The 13,982-nt window shown below is 37.9% G+C and overlaps 1 long non-coding RNA gene across 1 annotated transcript in view; it reads right to left on the bottom strand.

Annotated features, from left to right (window-relative positions):
• Positions 1–2,119, bottom strand: part of LOC131509085 (uncharacterized) — a 118,057-nt gene extending 115,938 nt beyond the window's left edge. The window contains exon 1 of the long non-coding RNA XR_009260285.1: positions 2,085–2,119. This is a non-coding gene — a long non-coding RNA (uncharacterized LOC131509085). The remainder of the gene's footprint in view (positions 1–2,084) is intronic.
• Between the last annotated feature and the right edge of the window lie 11,863 nt (positions 2,120–13,982).

Here is a 13,982-nt window from a genome sequence, read left to right as displayed (position 1 = left end):
AGTTGTTAAATGAAGATTAAGATAGTAAACACTTAGAACACTGCCTGGAACAAAGTAATGTGTCAATGTTAATAACACCTAACATACATCCTAATATTGAATGAAGGACTTTGTCTATTGTGAGGTAGGAAAAGTACTCAAAAGTAAGAGCATTTCCTGATAAAGCTCTTTGATGGAAAAAATACTAGTAAGATTCTGTACAGAGCTGTAAGTTAACGAAGTAAAAGTATCTTTCCCTTAAAGGTGATAAGTTTTGATCGCCACTTTTTTTAAATGCTGGAGGTAGAGAAAGTACAGAGAAAAGCAATTAAAGTCAAAATGATTAGAAGTCCTAGAAAGATTAGATCTCTCTAGCATGAAAAGATAGATGGGAAATGGAAATGTGTTAGAAGTCTGAAATTAAGAATGATAAGAACTTGCACAGTTAATTTTGTATATTAAAACTATCTTACAAAGATTGGAAGTTTATCTTCTAATAAACCGTTTAGGGCAAATAAAATTCTACATTAAAGAATGAATAATAAACCCAAGCAATTTGTCAATACAACTTTACTTCCTGAGAATGTGCTATATGAGAATCTTCACTGAAAGATGACAAAGTGATTATTTGAGGGCAATACATAAATGTGCCCAATGTATGGCAGAGTTTGCAAATGCTTCCATGTGCAGAGATGTGGGAGAGCACGGAGGAGAATTCATGGAAACAGATTTGTGCTGGGTCCTTAGGGATAGTAAGGCTTTGCATAATGGTTGAGACAGCTTTCAGCATTGGTAGACACAAAGGCCAGAATGAGCAAGATGTGTAATAATTCCTTGAGTAATAAGGAATAGACTGATGTATCTGTGCAGGAAAAGCTCCAATCCTGCACACTCCAAAGAAAGGACTTGGCCTGACCCTCTGTCTTCTGGGGAGTAACCTCAGAGTCCTTGGAATATCCTTCCTAATAAGAGAGCTTTCATATACCTGAAGTCCTGGGCCATGCTGGTTTCAGTTTAACTTAAGGGGGTGGGAGCTGCATATCTATCTATTTATCTATCTATCTATCTATCTATCTATCTATCTATCTATCTCAACAGTGTTCACTGAACTGATAAAAACCCCGAACGCCAAGGCTTGGGTGAGCTGCTCAGATTAGCAACACTTGGCACAGGTCGTCAGACGTTGTTGGGAAAATTAGAGGCTATCTGCAACTCCACTGGGAGAGGACTATTGGAAGCTTGTGACTGGTTGGGGGTTTTTTTTGTTTGTTTTTTGGGTTTTGTTTTTTTTTTGTTTGTTTTTTTGGATTTCACCCTAAGTATCTTTTTCATTTGCTGATCTTAATCTGAGAAGGCAATCAAATCTATAGTCTTAAGGCCACAGCTGAGATCTGCCCTCAAACCCTTATGGCAAAAACAAGGTATTGATTACTACTTTAACTATCAAACACATTAGAACAAACACATTCTAGGCCTAATTAGGCTTCTCAGAAAATAATAAAACCAAAGCAGTTAAAATCTGACTTCTTGAAGTAGATCTTTTTTTTTTTTTTTTTTAATTTTTAATGTTTATTTTTGAGAGAGACAGAGTGAGAGTGGGGGAGGAAGAGAGAGAGGGAAAGACAGAATTCAAAGCAGGCTCCAGGCTCTGAGCTGTCAGTACAGAGCCTGACCGCGGGGCTCAAACCCACGGACCACAAGATCATGACCTGAGCTTAAATTGGACACTTAACCCACTGAGTCACCCAGGCATCCCTTGAGGTGGATCTTAACTGGATCCTGTCTCTTGCTACTATGGGTGTACCCATGGGGAGAGGAATTGGTTTGAAAGCCTGGTAGGCTTGGAGTTAAGTTATGGGGCTGAATGTATTACCTAAGGGATCTGGGGCCAATTAATCAAGCTCCCTAAACCACAATTTTGTAATTAATAAAAAGAAAATGACAGCATGACAACTTTGCAGAGCAATTATGATTATTATACAGAGAACATACATCAAGCACATAATGTCCTGTCTAGCCCAGAGTCAAACACTGAATGAATGTTAGTTCCATTTCTCTTCATTTCCTTATTTAAAAGGTAATAAATGAATCTATTAAAATCCTACCTGCTAGTAAGTCTTCTTCAGAACTTTCATCCATAACTAAAAAATAAAATGAATTTGAATCAGCAAAAGGAAAATAATATTATTAATATAATACTCTTATGCTTTTCCACAAAGTATCCCTTTGGAACACTCCTGGAGAATATTCCAGAATGAGTATTAAGTATACTATTGGTAGGTAGTTGATACATTAAAATCTTCCCCACTATCACAATCATTAGATGCAAAGGGCAATGTGATTTATCAAAATTTGATACAGGTATAGTTATAATCGTAACCTAAACCTAACAAATCACAAAATGGCATCATGAATGGAATTTGGTACTACAACTGAACAACAAATTTAAGTAGCACAATTTTTCTAGATCTCTTCCATTGGGGGCAGTCAGGTGACAGCATACTTTGCTAATTCTTTAGTTCAAAGAGGAGATGTAGGTAGAAACTGTTCAGTTTAGCATGAAGAACCCATTATAAGGTCTAGAGGGACTATACTATGCAATGCTAGAAAACAGGTAAGAGACAATGATCCTTGCATAAACTTTCCAGTAGCCAGAGGAGAGGAGTACAAAATAGACAAGTGTATTTATTTCCTGTTCTCTGAGAGATGGCAGTAACTCATTTAATCCTAGCCACTTTATGTACCCTGCAAACATATCTACTTCTCTCTTGAAAGAATAAATGAAAAAGGTCTGAACTACTTGGAGTTTATACTTATTAACTCCAAGATGAACCACTGAGCAGGTGGTGGCAATTTTCCAGAGTGGATCCTGCCGGATATGTAATTAATAATTTACATCAACACAGTCAAGCTCCCAGAGTGTGACATTAGGTATCCCTCTCTCTAGTGGGAGAACTCTCATTTATAACATGTAAGCCAAAACAGTGCCATCTTTTAAAAGTACTTTTCATGACAGAAAAACTAGTAGAAATTAAGCCATATTGTGTGATACAGGCTGTTTTCAGATTTGTCCCTCAAGGGAAGAGGATCAATGAGGAGCCTTTGAAACAGCATTTATATTCTGTATTGACTCTGTTTCCAATAAGGAGATGGTTGTGGAAAAGTCTGTGATTCTAGTTTTAAGTGGTGACCACTTGAGATTCTCTCTTTTAGTGCTAGAGAATCTGGACTCTCATACAGTAGGATGGTCCAAAGAGTGATGTCATTTTCTTATGACAAGCCCTATGTCAAAGGACAAGAAAAATCTTTTTCATTAGCTTGGCATTTTTGTTTTCTAACCATTTAAACGCCATCCACTGACCCTTCTATTACAGTATGTTATAGCATGGTTTAGCTGCCTAGAAAATCAAATATAAAGATCAAAGTAAGACAATATAGATATTACCCTCAAAAGCATATGGAAACACACAAAGCAAATAATCTTTAATGTATACTGAGGTAAGAAAAATACTTTCCATTCCCCAATACTAAGAAGAAATACTAATACAACTAAAACAATTATCTGTTGAGTGAATAAATGAATGGATGAAAACAATGTTTTCCTTAGAAAAGATTAGAACCATGGGAATTAATTCTGCTCTAACATGAGTACCTTGAAGATGAGAACTACATCTATTTCATGTTTGTATTTCTGATCTGAAGTAAAATGCCAGATTCATAGAATGTCTAATGAACTTAGACCAAACTAAGATGGCTTCACACAGTTTATTAAATCTGCATTGCACAAGTCACCACATATAAGGGTACAACTTACATCATAGCATTTTTGTTTTTGTGACACATTTTTGTACTTCTATTGAAACTTTAAGTCCAGAGATGGGCTGGATGTATATTTATTATACAACTACAAATCTGGCTGATGGTAATAAAATATCTTGTTCTAACAAAATTAGTAAATGTTACCAAGTAAATGTTTATGTCCCCCCAAAAGTCCTATGTTCAGATTCTAATTCCAATGTGATGGTATTTGGAGAAGGGGGCCTCTAGGAGGTAATTAAGTCACGGGAACCCTCATGAATGGGATTAGTGCCTCTTAGAAGCCAGAGATGGTCTTTCAGCCATCTGAGGACACAGAAAGTCAACAGAGAGGGCCCTCACCAAGAACCAGATCATGCTAGCACTCTAATCTCATACTTCCAGCCTCCAGAATTGTGGGTAATAAATATTTGTTGTTTAAGCAACCTAATCTATAGTAATTTGTTATACCAACTTGAATAGATTAAGACAGTGAAACATGATAATTAGCCAACAAATGGAAGAAAAATATTTTGTTCTAATGGGAACAACTCATTCTCTTCAACCTATTAAAGAGAAAGGTTAATAGATTGTTAACGTAACAACATATAAAAGAACTTGTGATCCTCAATAAGGAATTGCTTTTCCAACTTCCATACTGATCTGCAAAAGTAAATTAAAAATATAACCTGAAATTTCTTATTGCTTTGTGTTTATTTACAGTCCCAGTTTAAATACACAGGTACTTTTATTATGAATAAGTTGCTATCATTTCTTATAAATGATTATTATCATTTATTATAAATAATTATTACTTAATTTATTAGAAATAACTTGTAAAAATAATAAATCCATTTTATAACAAATCCAGTTTGTAACTGTATAGAAACAAATAACAATTATTTTCTAATTTATACAAAGGTACCATATGTATTTAATGAACTTAGTAAACTTTTGAGACTACATTTCTCTTCATACAAAAAATGTTACACTATGATTTCAGAATCTCCCAATTAACATCTTAATTTTAAATTGTAGAATTTTAAGGGGCGCCTGGGTGGCTCAGTCGGTTAAGTGTCTGACTTCGGCTCAGGTCATGATCTCACAGTTCGTGGGTTTCAGCCTCGCGAGGGGCTCTGTGCTGACAGCTCAGAGCCTGGAGCCTGCTTTGGACTGTGTCTCCCTCTCTATCTGCCCCTCCCCCACTCACGGTCTGTCTCTCTCTCTCAAAAGTAAATAAACATTTTTTAAAAATTGTAGAATTTTAAGAAAGGAAAACAATAAAACTTACACACTGATTTTTAAATAGCTCTTTTATTATCAAAACTGTCATAATCCTACTTTCTGTATATTTGGCAGGACCACCAAGAGAAAATTCATTATCAGTAGTTTTAACTAGATAGCTATGTTTGGATACAGAATATTTGGATCTCCCTTATTATTTTTTCTGGAAAATCACATGGTGACTATTATATAGAAAGAAGTCATAAATAACATTGCTATTTTAATACTGATATAATGTACCAACTGTACTACATAATACTCATATTTATAACAGAACAGAAGCTTATAACTACAAATAATTATATAAAATTGGTATATAATTTTTATATACTTCAAATTTCTGAGCTATACTAACTTTATATTAGCATTTCAGTAAAAAAATTATCATTGAGTAGTCCTGAATTGAGGGCAGTACATTTCATTAAATTAACCAGAAGTTGCATGATATGATGGGAAGATTTTAAAGTTCTGAAGATTAGCTCTTCTCCCAGTTTGGACACATAACTATTTTTTCTTGGTCAAGTACTTTCTCTTAGGCTCCACTGTCTTGTCTAAGATGTGAATCTTGCCTGACTTTCCTAATCCCTAAGTGTTGTTGTGGGGCTTTAATGATGTGAGATAGTGAAGCAACAGAAGAAATTGCTCATTAACTTAGTTACTATCCTATTCTGGATCCTTAAATAAATTCCACTGTCTGTTTTCTTTTTTCTTTTCTTTTCTTTTTTTTTTTTAATGTTTATTTATTTCTGAGACAGAGAGAGACAGAGCATGAATGGCGGAGGAGCAGAGAGAGAGAGGGAGACACAGAATCCGAAGCAGGCTCCAGGCTCTGAGCTGTCAGCACAGAGCCCGACGCGGGGCTCGAACTCACGGACCGTGAGATTGATACCTGAGCCGAAGTCGGACACCTAACCGACTGAGCCACCCAGGCGCCCCCCACTGTCTGTTTTCATATAGTTGCTACAGTTTCCAAGTTCTGCAGTTTTCATAAAATATTTTAAATCCCATATTACTTACTAGGTGGCTTATTCCTTGTGGCTTGTAATTTCATGACTTGCTCCCAGCTACTGCATCATTTGTAACTAAAGTTACATATATTATAAGTCATTAGATAACACATTTGTGATTGCATATAAAAATTTTAGGGTCTCTATTAACAGTGGCTAATCATGCTAATGGGAGACAGCTAACAGAGGTCAAGTCTGATTTAGAATACTGTTCCTACTCTATCCACAAACATTCCAAACCAATTGATCTTAGTGAGAATAATGCTCAATTTCCATGTTGATCCCCAATTGTTTTAGAAGATGAACATTAACCTTTATATTTGGATTGTCATATATAGATGGGTTTGAATGAACTTTCCCTGAGAGACTTAGGTTCCCTAGATTTAGAGAATTCTGCTGAACCTTGAAAATTATGATAGCGTCTCCTAAAACTAAGGTACAGATACAAGCCACATAGGAGGTTTTCATTACTATATCAAATTTAGGACTTGAGTAGTTGACCTTAGTAGTTGGAATTGAAAGTAAGTGGTCCCCCACTGCTCTGGAGGAAGATGACATAGGAATTTTCACAATCTGACACAGGCAGCTACATCAGACATAGGTCTTCGGAGACCATCTAGGAGCAAAGAAAGGAGACTGATCCCTTTTTGCAATACTCTTTGAATTTGATGGCTTAAGCTGGTCCCTATTAGCACCCCTTGGACTTACACACTAAGTGTCCCACTTTCCTCATCCTAGTCCCAGCCCTGATTTCTTGGCAAGAACAACAAAAGGCTCAAAAGGGAACCTAGCAGAGAGTCTGGGTGATGATCTGGGCTCCACATAAAATTCCAACTGACATGAGGGAATGCTTCAGAAACAATGCCTGAGCACTTCAGTGTGCACTAAAAGAGCTGTACTCTAAGACTCCAAGTGCAGTTCAGTACTAAAAATCTGGGCCAGCACTTATGAATTAACCTTTCCCTACTAATTTGAATTTTCATAATGATCAAGTATTGATTCTCATATATATTTGGGGATGTTTCTAGACTTTCTCTTCTATTCCATTCATTTGTCCACCTATTCTTCTGTCAGTAAAACAATATTTTAATTAGTGGAAATTTACAAATATCTTTATCTTTTTCCAAAACTTTTCTTAATATCATCATAATGGTATACGAGAATAGCATCACAAATGATTCTAATTTTTAAAATCTTGATATTTGATTTGGTTTATAGAAAATTACTAAAATAATAAGAGAAAAGTTTACATATTTTAGATTAATGAGTCTTTTTGTTCAAGAACATGGAGGACCTCTCCACTCCAAAGGTTTTTCTAAGATGCCTTTAGTAAAGCATACAGTTTATACCTCTCTACCTACCTACATACCTATGATTAAAACAACTATGTTGATTAAAACTACTAAGAGATCTACACACCTATCACAACAGCCCAAACCTAGAAGACTGACAATATCAGATGCTGGTGAAGATATGGAACAAAAGAAACTCTCAGTCATTGCTAGTGGGAAGACAAAATGGTACACCCATTTTGGAAGACAGTTTGTCAGTTTCTCACAAAACTAAACATATTCTTAGCAGACAATCCAGCAATCACACCCCTTGGTATTTACCTAAAGGAGCTGAAAATTTATGGCCACGAAAAATCTTGCACATGAACATTTATAGCAGCTTTATCTATAATTGCCAAAACTTGGGAGCAACCAAAATTTCCTTCAGGAGGTGAACGGATACTGTGGTACATCCTGACAATAGAATATTGTTTAATGCTAGAAAGAAATGCACTGGGGTTCCTTGATGGCTCAGTCGGTTGAGCATCTGACTCTTGATTTTGGCTCAGGTCATGATTCCAGGGTTGTGGGATTGAGCCCTTCATTAGGGCTTTCTTTTAAGGGATTCTTTCTTTTAAGTTTCTTTCTTTCTTTCTCCCTCTCCCCCTCTCCCCCACTCGCTCGCACTCTCTCAAAAAAGAAAAGAAAAGAAAAGATAAAAAGAAAAAAAGAAATGCACTACTGAGTCATGACAAGGCATGGAGGAAACTTAAATGCATGTTATTAAGTGAAAGAAGCCAATGTGAAAAGGCTACATACTATATGATTCCAGCCATAATGTCATCCTGGAAAAGGCAAAACTATGGAGACAGGAAAAAGAGGTTGTCAAGGGCTGGAGGGAGTGTGGAATGAATGGGCGGCGAACATACAAGACCAAGAGTAAATGTAACCTATGGATTTGGGGTGATTATGATGTGTCAATGTAGGTTCATCCTTGGTAACCAGTGTAGTTTCAGTGAGTGATATTGATAGTGTGGGAGGCAGTGCATTTGTGACAGAGGCATATGAGAAATGTACCTTCTGCTCAATTTTGTTGTGAACCCCAAAGTGCTCTAAAATATAAAGTCTATTTTAAAAACATGATTTTATCAAAAGTATTTTTAGTTCACAAGTTCCTATAAGAGTTTTTTTTCTCTCATTACAGACTTATCTATAATATGCTAATATTTGATAATTTAAAATGAGTAGGGGTGCCCAGGTGGCTTAGTCAGTAGAGCATCCGACTTCTGCTCAGGTCATGATCTCAGTCACTGAGTTCAAGCCTCACATCAGGCTCTGTGCTGACACCTCAGAGCCTGAAGCCTGCTTTGGATTCTGTGTCTCCCTCTCTCTCTGCCCGTCCCCTGCTCGCGCTCTGTCTTTTGCTCTCAAAAACAAACATTTTAAAAAATTAAAAAAATAAATAAAATGTATATACTAAAAAAGGACATGGTGGTTTATGTACTTTCTATTACTATTTAAGCTTAGTTAAACCTCTTTAAAATTGTCAATAATGTGTCCTATAATGCATTATGAAAAGATCAGGATCCAGCTAAAAGTTTTTAGTTCTGTTGTTGATGTTAAAATTTTGATAAATGGCTGACAGACACACAGTGTCTTGGATCCTATGTGAGGTTACGATTTTTTTTTAATGTTTATTTATTTTTGAGAGAGAGAGCATATGCATGCAAGGAGGGGGAGGGGCAGAGAGAGAGGAGAGAGAATCCCAAGAAGGCTTCACAAGCAGAGCCCCAAGTGGAGCTCGATCCACCAACCCTGAGATCATGACCTGAGCCAAAATCAAGAGCCCAATGTTTAACCAACTGAGCCATGCAGGTCCCCCCTGAAGTTACTGGGTTTTTTTGTTTTGTTTTAATTTTTAACGTTTATTCATTTTTGAGAGACAGGGAGAGACAGAGTATGAGCGGGGAAGGGGCAGAGAGAGAGGGAGACACAGAATCTGAAGCAGGCTCCGGGCTCTGAGCTGTCAGCACAGAGCCCGACACCGGGCTCGAATTCACAAACTGCGAGATCATGACCCGAGCCGAAGTTGGACGCTCAACCAACTGAGCCACCCAGGTGCCCCCTGAAGTTACTGTTTTAAGTGTTACTATGTCCCAGCTGCTAAGGAAACTTCGAAGGGGAAACAATGCCTCACAGGGGATGCAGATAGTGTCCATCTACTCCGGGGGGTGGTCAGGGCAGACACACAGTCTTTTCCCAGAATGTCTCCACTTCTTCCTGGCCGTGCCCCATTGGCCTCCTGTCACACTGTCCCTATTACCTGCTCTTTTATGACTTGTAGGTGAGGCTATTGATCCCTATCAAAAGGCTACAGGGCACTTTCCTCATGTTCCCCACACAGCACCCTGTGGATTTCCTGAGCTCTGTTAGTGGGACTCAGGCTCGTCACCATTCATGCCCATGGCCCTGCAGTCTCTTCTCTGGGTGGAGGACCTGATGTGTCACTAACCCTTCCTTTCCAAGGAAGAACACAACCTATTTCATTGTCTAGGGGAGTGGGTTGAGGATCGCCTAAAGGAATCCTGATGCTCTCCTAGTTTCCTGTTTCTTTCTGCCACCTGATCCCCCCCCCCCCACCCCAGAAGCATGAGGTCACAGAAGCAGTTCCTGCAGCAGCAACCCACAGCATCAATGCTCTGTTCCTTATAACCTCGTACTTCCAGGGAAAGGAAAAAAGCTAAACCCTTTGAAACTAAACCTAACTGTAAGGCAGCAGCTCTGAGCAAGTGCATTTGTTCTAGCCACAGGCACACAGTGAGCAGGTGCTGAACTGGCCCTTCTGTGTCATTTGATAGATATGGTTGTACTTACAGCAGTGGTTGGGGAGGTGTTCAGGAGGGCACTACAGCCTGTGGACAGTAATGGTAATAGCCTGTGGCATTGTGGTTTGCACCCAGAAAACTTCCCCTGGCACCTTGCATTTGTTTTTCTTCTACTTACTGATTCTAATGGCCGAAGCTTCCTTCCTGAAGCTGATTCCACTCCCACATCTGGAAGGTAGTGGGGATTATAATTTGGGAGCCCATGCAGCAACCCTCGTCCCTGACATGGTTTCAGAGTGTGACAGCACATGTGCCCAAGGTGAAACCTATGAAGAAAAAGGGAAGTACCCTGTCCAGATGAAAAGAAAAAAGGCATTTCATCATCTCTCCTCCCCTCCTCTTCCAGCTCTGCCTCACTCAATAAAACCTTACCTTTAAACTTTATCCCTGATGCCAAGTAAGTTTCATGAATTTGATCATAGAGATGGCACTGTCAAGATTTAAAGAAATTTCTCCTCACACAACTTTAGAGAAATGTTAACATCATCAACTCTCTGTTTGCAAATAGCTTAATTACATGCAAAATGTTTTTGTGTTAAGGATTTTCATTTTAAAATTTATTATTCAAAACAAATCCTTCATATAAATCTGTTTCATGTGTTTCTCTCCTCCTCCTCTTATAAAATATGACAAGATGGCCAAAGAAGAAATTGGCTTCTGTCACTGTGGTTTCTGGTCTTCCTTTTTTTTTTTTTCAGTATAGTCAAATCTTTTTTTTCAGCCAACTTTTGATTCCAGTGGATCTTAACACACTGAAAGACTTTTGGGGTGCCTGGGGGACTCAGTTAAGCATCCGATTTAGGTTCAGGTCATGATCTCACATTTCGTGGGTTTGAGCCTCACATCGGGCTCTGTGCTGATAGCTCAGAGCCCAGAGCCTGCCTCGAATTCTGTGTTTCTCTCTCTCTCTCTCTCTCTCTCTCTCTCTCTGTCCCTCCCCCCACTCTCTGTCTCTCTCTCTCTGTCAAAAAATAAATAAATATTAAAAAAATAATTTAAAAAACACTGAAAGACCTTGGAAAAATATTGCTAGTGTATTTTATGAAGCATACATACTTTTATACTTTAAACTAGTAATCTCAATGTAGAAGTACGTCTCCAATGGACATAATCCCAAAGAAGAAAACATGGATAGCAAGAGAAGCTTTTCAGCCTCTAAGGGGGGCGGGGGGGGGGGGGTGGACAAAAACAAAAACGTAATACTTCACAGTAAGGGAATATCTGAATCATTTAGCCAATCAATACAATTTATATCAAAGATCCATGATTCCAAGGATGCTAAAGTGTAGTATAACCACAGGATAAAGGAGAAAAGATCTGCCTCATGAGAACCATCTTGGGAAGTGGTTAGTGTATCATCCTTATATTACACTGAAGGAACTGAAGCTATAGTTAAGAATCTTGAAAATTCTTCTGCATTTGAGGGGCTAGGTAGACTTTTGATTCTACCATATCTTTTCCACTATGCTACTGAAACATCAATGGAAATAGTAAATATATATAGGAAGCGTAGAAGTTGGCAAATTTTTCTCTTGTAATGATTGTAGAAGGCAGAAAAATAACTTAAACATCTTAATAGTAACTTAATAGTTACTTAATAGTAACTTGTTGATTAAGTACTTACATTTTCTCAAGACTTAATACTCAGAAGTCAGAAGGAGGCAAAGAAATTAATATTAGAATATATGCGAAAGAGTAAATACACAGATGGACAATAGCCAGATCGTATGTGAAAACAGTACTCTGCAGTAATCATCCCAGAATGGTCAAAACCTTGTCAATAACTGCCAATTTCCCAGTATTTCACTCCTCCCTCCTTCTGCTTCCAACTCAGCACCAACTAAAGAAAGCCAAATATGCTCTTCAAATTAATCACATAAAATGCAACATTTCTAATTAACCAATCTCTAGCTTCCCCATGCCAACCACCCCCAATCACAGCATACTTGAAGTCTTCCATTGTTTTCAATATTAGAGCTTTCTCATTTTCCTACTTTCCTTTGAGTCTCCGTCAAATGTAAGTGATGATGGCTCACTCCCTTACTATAATCTCTGAATGAATAGCTTCTATTTATTCTCATTTGGGTTATCTTTATTTCCACAGTTTCCTTAGACCACCCGGCAAGACTTGATTTACATCACCTATCACTGCAGATCCTGATTTCAGCTGGGTGCAGTTCCCTTGGAGACTTCTTGTGCCTTGCTTTTAGTGGCTTGTTGAATCCCTGCTAACACAGAAAGTCACCACTGGGTCTGAATTATGCTCAACTTCATGTTGAGTTCCTGGGCTATTTATTCTCAGCTTGGTAATAAACTAAGATGAATGTTTTGGTTTCCTAGTTCATATCAAGGTTATGTTTATACTACACTGTAGTCTATTAAGTGTACAATAGCATGTGTCTAAAGATATAATGCACATACCTTAATTAAAAATACTTTCTTACTAAAAAATCCTAACCATTATCTGGGCGTTCAGCAAGTCATAATCTTTTTGCTGGTGGAGGGTCTTGCCTCAGTGCTGACGACTGCTGACTGACTAGGGTGGAGGTTGCTGAAGGCTGGGATGGCAATGGCACTTTCTTAAAATAATGCAGTGAAGTTTGCCACATCGATGGACTTTGCAAATGATTTCTCTGTAGCATGTGATACCGTTTCATAGCATTTTACCCACAGTAGAACTTCTTTTAAAATTAGAATCAATCCTTTCAAAACATGCTGCTGCTTTATCAACTAAGTTTACACCATATTCTAAATCCTTTGTTGTCATTTCAGCAATCTTCATAGCATCTTCACCAGGGGTAAATTTCATCTCAAAGACTTTCTTTGCTCATCCATAAGAAGCAACAACTCATCCATTAAAGCATTATCATGAGATTACAGCAATTCAGTCATATCTTCAGGCTCCACTTCTCATTCTAGTTCTCTTGCTGTTTCTATCACATTGGCAGTTACTTCCTTCACTAAAGTGTTGAACCCTTCCCTTCCAAGTCATCCATGAGGGTTGGAATCAACTTCTTCCAAACTTCTCTTAATGTTGGTATTTTGTCTTCTTCCTATGAATCACGAATGTTCTAATGGCATCGAAAATGATGAATCTTTTCTAGAAGGTTTTCAATTTACTTTGCTCAGACGCATGAGATGAATCACTACTTATGGCAGCTCTAGCCTCACAAAAGTGTACAAAAATGTATTTCTTAAATAATAAGACTTGGAAGTCAAAATTACTCCTTGATCCATGGGCTGCAGAATGGATGCTATGGTAGCATGAAAACAGGCACTATTCTCCTTGCACATTTCCATGAGAACTCTTGGATGACTGGGTGCATTTTCAAAGAGCAGTCATATCTTGACGGAATCTTTTTGTCTGAGCAGTAGGTGTCAACAGTGGGCTTATAATTTTGAGTAAACCGTGTGGTAAAGAAATGTTCTGGCTTTGTTATTCCATGTATAGAGCACAGGAGGAGTAGACATAGTATATTTCTTAGGGGTCCTAAAATTTTTGGAATGGTAAGTGAGCAATGGCTTCCTCTTAAAGTCACCAGCATTAGCCCAGAACAAGAAAGTCAGCCTGGCTTTGAAGCCAGGCATTGACTTCTTCTCTCTAGCTATGAACATACTAGATGGCATCTTCTTCCAATACAAGGCTGTTCTTTCTACATTGAAAATCTGTTTTTTAGTATAGCCACCTTCATGAATCATCCTAATTATTATTAATTATTATTAGCTAGATCTTCAGGAGAACTTGCTGGAGCTTCTACATC

The sequence above is a fragment of the Neofelis nebulosa genome, chromosome 4 (genome assembly GCF_028018385.1).
Source record: "Neofelis nebulosa isolate mNeoNeb1 chromosome 4, mNeoNeb1.pri, whole genome shotgun sequence".
NCBI lineage: Eukaryota > Metazoa > Chordata > Mammalia > Carnivora > Felidae > Neofelis > Neofelis nebulosa.
This window is presented reverse-complemented; position numbering and strand designations above follow the sequence as displayed.